Consider the following 9,712-nt stretch of genomic DNA (forward strand, 5'->3'; position numbering starts at 1 on the left):
GTTTCCCTGGAAGTAGAAGCAAGGCCTGGGTTTTGCCAGCAGCCTGCTGCCACCCAGCCTGCTCTTATGCTAGCAGGATTTGTCTGCAGAAGCAAACATCCAGTCAGAGGAGATTTTCAGGATGGGTTGCTTGGCAGGGAGGGAAGGGGTGAGTGAGTATAGAAGAGGATAAACCCATAATGTTCCTCAACTGCGGTACAGAAGCAGCCTCAGATTTCCTCCTAGGGCTCAAACTTACCTTGGCAGAGCTCTTATCTGTGCTCAGCCACACTCACACACAGGGGAAGAGCCACCGCTGCCTGGTGCACCAAGCCCTTCCTGGGACTGCAGGCTCCATTCTCCCTCTGCCCTGATGCAGTCACAGCCTTCCTCAGGACTGAGGTGGTGGCAGCTGAAAGCCACAGCAGACACGTGGATGCAGCAGATCCAGACAGAAAGAAGCTGCGCTCTGGGCAGACAAGATGAGGTGGCTGCCAGTGGGGGAAGCTACGCAGGGGTTAGAAATCTGCTGATTGCCTTTACACAGAAGCAGGCTGAGGAGACAAAGCCCTAGTCGTGTAGTTGAGCTCTGTCCTGTCTCCTCTGTTCCACAGAGCATGTGTCACTGGTGTACAACCCTTCACTAGATGGCTACACGGGCCATGGCCCATCATCAGCTGCTGAGCAGCAGCCTTCCTTCCCAGCCAGGTATCCTCTCAAGAACGCTAAACTCCTTGAGAAGGAGGGAGCAGGGGAATAGCACTCTTAAAGCAGTCTGCCCTGGAAATGATGACCTCAATATTGTTTGTACTTAAGTCCAAAAGCAGGAAGAAGATCATCCTCTTCATATTTTTTGTGGGCAGTCAATAACTAACCTCTGGGACCCGGCTGCTTACGAGAGAGAAAATTTCTGAAAGACAGCAATAAAGAGGACGTGGGTGCAGGGGGAGGAGGAAGGCGGGGAGGGGGAGAGGAGGGGTATGTATGTCACAGCTTACCTCAGAGCCAGAATTAGAAGCTGGGTAAAAAAAATAAAATCACAGCAGGAAATAATGTGTGGCTTAAAATAGCAACATCAAATGGGAGCTAGAATGGGGAGTGGGTGGCATTTGAGGTTGCTGCTCTGTTCCTCCCTCAATGGCAGGGTGATTAATATGTCTACTCTACTTGTATTTATGTAACAAAGGGCACTAAAGGCCAAAGCTGCATTTTCACCAACACTGCAGGGGAGTCTGAATCTTTTCTTCTCCCCATAGCATTAAAAGGGAGGACATGCACTTGTGCTTCCTGCCTCAGAAACCAAAAAAAAAAAAAAGCAATCTTAAAAAAATCCATGCTTCAGGACTGCTCACACAGTTACATTTCCACTGTTTGGCATGGTGGCACAGAGACCTTTAAGGCTTTGAAGGCACTCCTGCTGTCTTTCATGGCTCCCCACAGAAAAAGCCTGTTCCCAGAGAACACCTGTGAACTTGTTTGGGTTGTCTCTGGCTGGAGGCTGCGCTGTAATAGCAGGCAAGGTACCACTACATGTTACTACACATTTTCGTGCTTGTTCTCCGCATTTGCAGTGAATCATAGATCTCTGAGATGGGTCATGCAGTCCATTTCCTTGCCAGCACAGGATTGTTCCCAGCCACGTACTTAAAACCCTCACGTTTCTCTTGGGAGACAGTGATTCAGACTGATCACTCTTCTCTTCACGCTTTGTATCCTGAGAACTGCATTAAAGACTTGAAAGCACTCATGTGTTTTGATAAGAAAGGGATGTTGTTCTCGGGTGCTTCAAGAACTGTTCAACCCACCACATCACTGTTCAGTGATGAGTGGCTGCCGGATGTGTCACACTTGTTTTTTAGACTCCTCTGAACTAATAAGCAATACAGAGGCCTGCACGGAACATGCAATGGAAAGTAGGAAAGCATCCCAGGGCTGCAGGAGGCTCGTGTCTCAGCTGGCCACATTCAGCACTTCTCACTCATCTGAAAGGCCATGTGCTGCCAGAATTCCCTTTTCTCAGTGTCTGGTCCCCTCAGAGAGTAAAGGCAAGAGCAAAGGCCTTTCTTCATCTCCACACACACACAAGCCTCCCGCCGCTCCAGTCGCTACTATCAAAATGCCTGCTTGCTGCAAGTATCTGTGCATGCAAATAGCTTAAGACCAAGTTTGTAGTGTGATAAAAACCTGCTGCACGGGCCTGATCCTGATATTCCCTGACATCAGCAAATATCTTTGACATAAGCTGGGCCATGCTGCTGTTGGAGGAAGGAGAATCTGGCCCAGATCTAAAGCAAATCTTCCCACAGGCAAGCAGAGCAGCACGATTTGTTTAAACATGGCATGCTGGTGGCTGCAGACAGAGATCACTCCCAGCAACTCCATCAACATGAATAATATCCTGCTAGTTAAATCCAGCCATGGTAAATATCTCCACCATGTTATCCCTCCAAGCAAATATAGTACCTACATGGAAGAAATTCCTCAGAATGTTTCCTGTCTGGAGCTGAAGCTTGCCAGGGACTGAATTTCCTGTGAGGCTACAGTTGGTAATGCAAAGCAAAGAAGCTAAGAAGAAAATGAGATGATACATATTTGGACCTGATTTACACAAATCCTCCTAAGCAAGTACATTCCCCCCTGCCCCGCCACCCCCAATTATATAAAAATGAAGCACTTGGATTTTCAAATATGGGCTAGGTTATTTTTCATTAAGCACTCTTATTTTTACCCCACTGCCTCCCTCTCTACTAATTTTTTTCCAGCTGCAATTCTGTGACTTACACATCCTGAAAATGAAAGAGGTTGTTTTTGCCAATAGCAAAGTGCTATGCATCCTTTCAACCATCTGGAAATGGATTTTTTATTCTTCCCCTCTCCCAACCACACACGCACGTGCACACACACAAACCCAGTCTTTGTCTCTTGGAATAATTTCCCACTCCAAAGCTGATGGCCATTAAAAGAATTCAATAAAAAAAGTTCCACAGGCATTAAGAGGCCAAGAGAGAATAAACAGGGTGACTTCCTGGGCACTTGTTCTCATCCAAACTGCCACCTCATGAGGAAGTGATGAATGCAATGGAGCATATGGTTCAGTTGTCAGAGATTAGGAGGTAGTTTAAGGCTTTTGGGGTTTTGTCCTGGTTCTGCTACAAACCTCCTTTGTCACTAAGATCAAGCTGCCTACCTGCTTAGTGCCTCAGCCCCCCCAGCTAAAAATAGGGATAGACTTTTTAACTCTGTGTGATGATCAATGTGTTTGTGTTAGTAACGTGAGCTGATCTCCAGAGATGAAAGAAGTAATCTAAAGTGAAAATTGCCATGATAACTCTGTGCTGAGCCTAATAGAGTCAAGCAGGACACTTTGGGAGCCAGAGACTAGACTTGATCATCCCTTGCCCAGAGGCAAATATTAAGTGAGCCATGTCACTATGCTATCCAGATGACTGCAGGTCTGCAGAAGGAAGCAAAGAAGAGCCAGAGCCACACTGACTGGTACAAACATGCTTATAGTGTCCAGCTGAGAATGAGTAACAGCTGCTTGCTCATCATCCTGATTTCTGTCACTACTAGTGCTTCTGAATGCTGAAGTGTCCCAATGCTGTGACTCAGGGCTGTGAGTCATGGGGCTGTATGTCTCCACTGCATGGAATCACTCACTTGCTCTCTGATGAGATTGCAGAAATCACAGATCATCTTGGGTCTCTTACAGTGGTAAGTCTTAAAAATATAGATATATTTACAAACACATCCAGAACAAAGTCATTCTGTCTCAACTACTGTCTACAGGGGATTTGTAGTAAAGCTCAATTTCACATACACATCCCACCCAATAAATCTAGGAAAAGTAGAAGTCTTTTTTTCCTTCTGTGGACATTTATTTCCTATATCCCCAAAGCTCTAGCAAATCTGGGCTAAACAGGATGCAGTGCAGGTAGCACTCAACCTTTTGCTTCCCCTGCTTTTGCCAGTCACATTTTTAGACCTGAAATTCTGGCACTGTGGTAACACAATGCTTTTTGGCATTGTATCTGCCTGTCCAGCTTCTCCAGCATCCCTGGTAAGGGAGCTTTGATCAAACGGCATTCTCTTAACCTCAGTGACAGACACTAGTTGCACACAGGGCTGCAGTGTGTGCCCTCTCTGAGTTGGCTGTCATGACCTCAGAGAAGACACCAGAAACCCCCAAGGCATCATCAGATCTGTGCTGACCACGTACAGCGCAGGGACAACTTTCTCATCTACAGGCTGCAACACCAGCCAGCTGCACATTCTGGAGCTCACCTCCAGTTTCTATAAATTCTCTGTTGACACAGGTGCAGCTGAAATGGCCACCACTTCCTCTTGAGATGAGGGAGCAGGGGCTCACCCTCAGCGCTGACCTCACCGGCTGGGAACCTCCTGCGCTGTCCACCCATACAGCACCTAATCAGTGAAGCGGAGTCCCCGCACTGACAAGAGTGGGATTGCTGACACTCCTCTAGTGGCAGCACAGTTTGTGTTGGCAAAAGAGTGTTTCTGTTGGCATATGCCTCTTCCCAGAATTGATTAAGTCATGCCTGTTTTTGCAAAAATCTCTGCAGCAAGGTGTATTACTGGTGTAAAGATATGTGAAGAATCGCTCTCTTTGCTCACAGCCAGTCTGAATCCTTCCCACAAAAGCAGATAAAAGACTGTATTGGCAATCTCCCCAAGAGGGCTTCTGTGTGCTGGGACAGGCTGAGTGCACTTATATGTCTGAACTAATGCAGACAACCAACAAGACCCATACTAGGAAAGCAAACACAATGCTCTGAGCACAGGGACTCCCAAGTGATAGGAAGTGACTTCAGCACACCAATTCCTCTATTCCCGTAACTCTCTGTGGGTTTGCCAACAATCCTTATCGTCCTTGCTGAGAAAGGAGAGCTCTGCTAACTGATTACATCCTCGTTTCCTTACTGTGGTCAGTCAGTTGCTGCATGCCAGAAACAGCTGGTACAATTGATAGATAAGCACATGTCTTGATGGCTCTGTCTGCTCTAACCACATCCATCCCTGTGACTACGAGACAGGCAGTTCTAAAAAGGAGTGAAACAACACACGGCAGTTTTGTTACCAGGACTAGTTTTCTACAAACACTAATCCAGGGAATATTGACTTTTCCCATATTTCCTACAAAGTACTGTAGGTCCCCTTGAAGGGAGCCAGGATGGTCCCAACCCTCCCCATCAGCCCCCCAAAGCAGGACATCCCACAGCCAACAATCCTTGCAGACAAGGCAGATCAAGTGCTGGACCAAGAAGATGCAGGCCTCAAGACCCCAAGTTATCAGGCCCTCTGAGATACCATCTCTAAACAAGGATCCATGCCCTGAGCTGACAGGGTGGGGTCTAACACCACCACCTGAGACTAGCCAAGAAATGTGCAAGACTGGGCTCTCTAAGGACGAGCATGAATGCATTTGGAATTTTACTCCATTTTGATTAGAGCTCTCTGTACCTTGAGTTCAGTATTTTTGGATAGCCTGAAGGCATTCTTCAAATGCAATAGCACAGTTAAGTAATAAAATGCCTCAGGATCACCTCTACTCCAAGCACACTGCCCTCTTTTAAGCAGCACATCATGGCAAAAGTCATCTCAGGCCGAATTTCTCTACAGTTTGAGTCACAGGAGTGTCATCAGAGCTGGAGTTAGCTCAGTTTGTTAAGTGAGTAGATGATGGACAATTTTATTTTGGCTTTTGTCTTTTTGGTTTTTTTTTCTGTTCCAGTTCCTGGAATCTGGTTTGTAGTAGTGGCCCTTCCCTCGCTGTGAGCTCATGCTTTGAGGTGGGCAGAAATGTTCAAATAGCATCTTCTTTGACCTTTCTGGTATTGAGATGCTTGTTGTTGCTTTTTTTTGTAAGTTTCTGAGAAGCTCCCACAAGCCTCTGTCCCCCCCCATCTCCTGAACTGCATCTGCAGCATCCAACAACAGTCCCTCTGGAGGGCAGCGTGGCTCTCACAGTGACGACACCACACTCTTAATTTGTTCCAGCCTGTTTCACACTGACATTTTAGCACTGACGTCATCAGCTGCTGAAATTTCACTGCTGCTGCTAAGAATAACAGCCCTCTTCATCCTCCACCTTACACCAAATAATTATTTTAATACTGTAGGGATCTAGGCTTATCTTTTCTGACACAAATCAGGTTCTGGTGGTTAAAAGAAGTAGTAAGAGCAAAGCATTGCAGATGCTTTTATGTTCTGTCAGCCTAGGACAGAAAAAAAACCCCATCACAAAAATAAAAAGTGTATTGCTAAGTTGTAGGAGTGCTATAAAAAATGAACAGGAAAAGTTCAGAGTGATTTGTTTTAAAGCTTCTTTGTCAGACAGTCCTAGGCATTGTGAATTGCTTAAATAGCCTAGCCTACAGTTAGCCCCAGAAATCCCTTACAATGCCCCTTCCAAATTCTCCAAGGCTTTGTACCTTGAATATTTGCTTATACTGGTGCAGTGTGAGCATAAAGTACTGCCAAATCAGAATTTCCCATTGACTTTGGGGCCTGAACCAAATCCCATCGATTTCTGTGGGAGGATTTCTATTAACTTGAATGGGCATTGAATCAAACCTAAATTGGCAGTGCTCTGCACCCATTTGGCACAGTGTAGCTCTCTGCATAAGGTAGAGAATCAGGTCCAAAGACACTCAGAAATGCTTTAATTAGGAGCATTATTGAGGAGAGCAAGCTTTTCCATCATTAAGCTGATAAACTGAATTTGTTCTATACTTTTAATAGCAAGGGTCAGAGTTTCAAAGACTCTTGGTCTAAAGATGAAGCTGAATGCTTACAGATTTCCAAGAAATGTTTTAAGGCAAATCAGATGCTGAGAAGCCTTTCAAATCAACAGTTCTCTACACTTATTCATACACTCTCAGAAATCCTAGGAGCTACCAATTGGCCTTTCTTGTAGGCTTATAAATCTAATCAGAAGTTTTGAGATGACCATTACCTGCAGGCAGCAGCCAGGTCTGTTCTCCAGTTCCTGGTCAGGGCTGGGCCCTTGCAGTCACAGTGAGCAGCAGCTGCAGTAACTGCACCAATTATTGCCTATAGGCACCTGCTCCCGATGTCCCCCATTCCTCACAGAAGGAGAATGGCACCTCTGTCAGGCACAGCAAGCCATGCACGGTCCCTTCGGGGCAGGGGTGGCAAAGGCCTCTAAAAACCAGACACACAGAGGTGCTGGAGATGTTATTTTCTACCCGTGCTGGGGAAGTCAGTGGCTAGCACAGCTTCCGCTCCAGTAGCAGAGCTGAACCTAGACAGACCAACATCCGGTCAAGGAGAAAATTCTCACAACTGCTTTGTTACTGCTTCCCCATCAACTCTGGGGTCCAGCATCATTCCCTATGCTGCTGCTGACACTCTCAGGCACCTTCCTCTACTGCTTGATCTTTAGCAACTGCTGCCTTCATCATCTCTGCACCTCCCTTTACTGCAGAATAAGGGAAGTTTTAGGAGCTGGCATTTCTGATGGATCCTTTGGTTACTCGGTTGGAGGTATTTTGGCTGGTTATTATTTTTAATTTGGATTTGAGTGTTTGGCATACTCCTTTTCGGGAAAGTACAAGGAGGTTGTTCATAAGACACGAGAGAAAGACATCCCTGCTTAAAAACGCTGGAGGCTGCACGAGAGAGAAGATGAGAGCAGCATTCTCACACTAAGAAGCCTTCCCATGAAATGCTTCCAGGAAAGAGACCCAGAAAAGGTTGATGCTAGAGAGGTAAGCAAAGAGAAAGTGAAAGTGGCCTCAAAGCCGAGGCTCTAACACGAAGCACAGAAGCTGGGAATGTCTGCTCCGGCCCCTGGCAGCCATTCGCGCTCGGCCTGAATCGGCCAGCAGGGTCACATGCCGACGGGCTGACAGGAGCATAGCTCTGGGCTGACGCGCCTCTTCCGGCAGACGTCAGGATGGGCTTGGCCGGCAGCCTGAGGGATAGCTGCGGACACCTGATTTCCTCAACCCCCGTGCTAACCTCTTCCTCTCTTCCTCCCCATGACTAATTGCCCTCCACCTCCTCCCATGCACACCCCCAGATCCTCACCCCGTGCATTTTCATGCACAAAGGACGCTTGTTAAATTGCGCCACCTGCTACTGGAGTAAGTACCAGGTAAAGAGATAGGAATGTAGTGAGGAACGTGATGCCTACAAACCAAGGAAACGAAGAAAAAAATCTGCCCTGCACTGGCAGGCACAGAAGCAGCTCTCAAACTGTCTCCTGATAAGAGCCCTGCTCCTGAGTCGGGATGCTGTTATAAAAACACATTTAAGTTGCTCACTATAAATAGTAAGGCCTCAAATATGCTCATGTCTGTCTGGGGAGTCAGCGAGCCAGGGCATACCTGAGCTGGTTCAGCTCCAGGAGGGTGAGCCATGACTTGGAGCCATGCACTCAAAGCAAAGCTGTGCCCAGCAGCGTTCCTGCGTGTGAGCGGGAATGGTGCTGCCCCACCATATACTTTCTGCTTTCTTTTGCTGACATCCACAAAACTGCTCCCAGCTTCGGGCTGTGGCTCTGGTTCTGTTCCCTACCACTTTTACTGGGATGCTGCTGTCCCAGTTCTGAGTCTAAGCTTCCCCAGGGCGAGCAAGAGGGGGGGTGGGCCTCGGGGTTTTTTTGTTGCTTACACCAGAAAGAATTATCTAATTAAAAATCATTGGAAACCACATGCATTTGCAGAAATAGCTGTGCTTCAGAGGAATCTCTCGAGGCAAATAAGTGGGTAATTCTTCAAGGGTTTATGAAAATAGCCTGTATAGTTACACTCGCTGGGATAAAATTACAAGTGTTTTCAATCCTCATACTTCGGGGCATAAGTTGATCCTCAGCTGGGGGCCAGGGAGGAATTTCCTCCCAGAGGATATTATTGTTCTAGGGTGTATCTCATGGGAGATTCACATCCTCCAGAGTATCTGGCATTAGCCACTGGAAGAAGAAAAAAAGGAAAAAAAAAAAAACCAAAAACGGAGCCCGTGCCCTGGTCTCCTCGCAGCACACCTCGGGGCCCGGGCCGCCCCCGCTGTTGCACAAGCTGCCCTGTCCGATGTTGTAAGGGTCCCCGGAGGTCCGGGAAGGGCGCGGAGCGGCCCCGCTCCTTCTGGGAAGCGCCGTGACTCACCCGCCGTGCCGGGCCCGCCCCGGAGCGCCTGCCGCCCCGCCCCCCGCAGGGACAGCCAATCCCCGCTCTTCTATTTGCATGAGCGCCCGGGGGCCTCTGGGATAGCGGCGGGGGGCGCCCCGGCCGCCCGTCCCGCCCCCGCCGCGCGCTGTGCTCTGTGAGGCCGCGGTCGCACGGGGAAAAGGCGGGGAGACCGTGCCTGCGGGAAAACACCTCTCGCCATTGCCTAGGGGTAAAAAAGACAGGGGAATTCATATACGGTGTTACAGGGGGAGTGATAATTGCCCGGATGACCCTCAGTGGTCTGGGGTGCAGGCTTCAAACCTGTAGCTGTCTAGCGACAGAGTGGTTCAATTCCACCTTTCGGGCGGCGTGGGCCGTGCTCCTGCCCGGCTCCTGTCCCTTTTGTCCCGGCAGGCGGCCGGCACTGCCGAGCCCGACCAGCCTCGGGGGCAAAAGGCAGCGCTCGCCGCGCTGTCCCGAAGTGTCACCGCCCGAGGAGCACGTGTCGTTTACTCTTCTTCCACTTTATTCCCACGGCATTGGACTGCTGAAATGGCAGCATGCCAAGCACAGCCGAAGGA

General features: G+C 48.4%; 1 non-coding gene across 1 annotated transcript; it reads left to right on the top strand.

Moving 5' to 3' along the window:
- Positions 1-9,411: 9,411 nt before the first annotated feature.
- Positions 9,412-9,498, top strand: TRNASTOP-UCA. The gene has a single exon. It is a non-coding gene; the product is annotated as a tRNA-Sec (tRNA).
- Positions 9,499-9,712: the final 214 nt, after the last annotated feature.

Source organism: Motacilla alba, chromosome 3 (genome assembly GCF_015832195.1).
Source record: "Motacilla alba alba isolate MOTALB_02 chromosome 3, Motacilla_alba_V1.0_pri, whole genome shotgun sequence".
Classification (NCBI taxonomy): domain Eukaryota; kingdom Metazoa; phylum Chordata; class Aves; order Passeriformes; family Motacillidae; genus Motacilla; species Motacilla alba.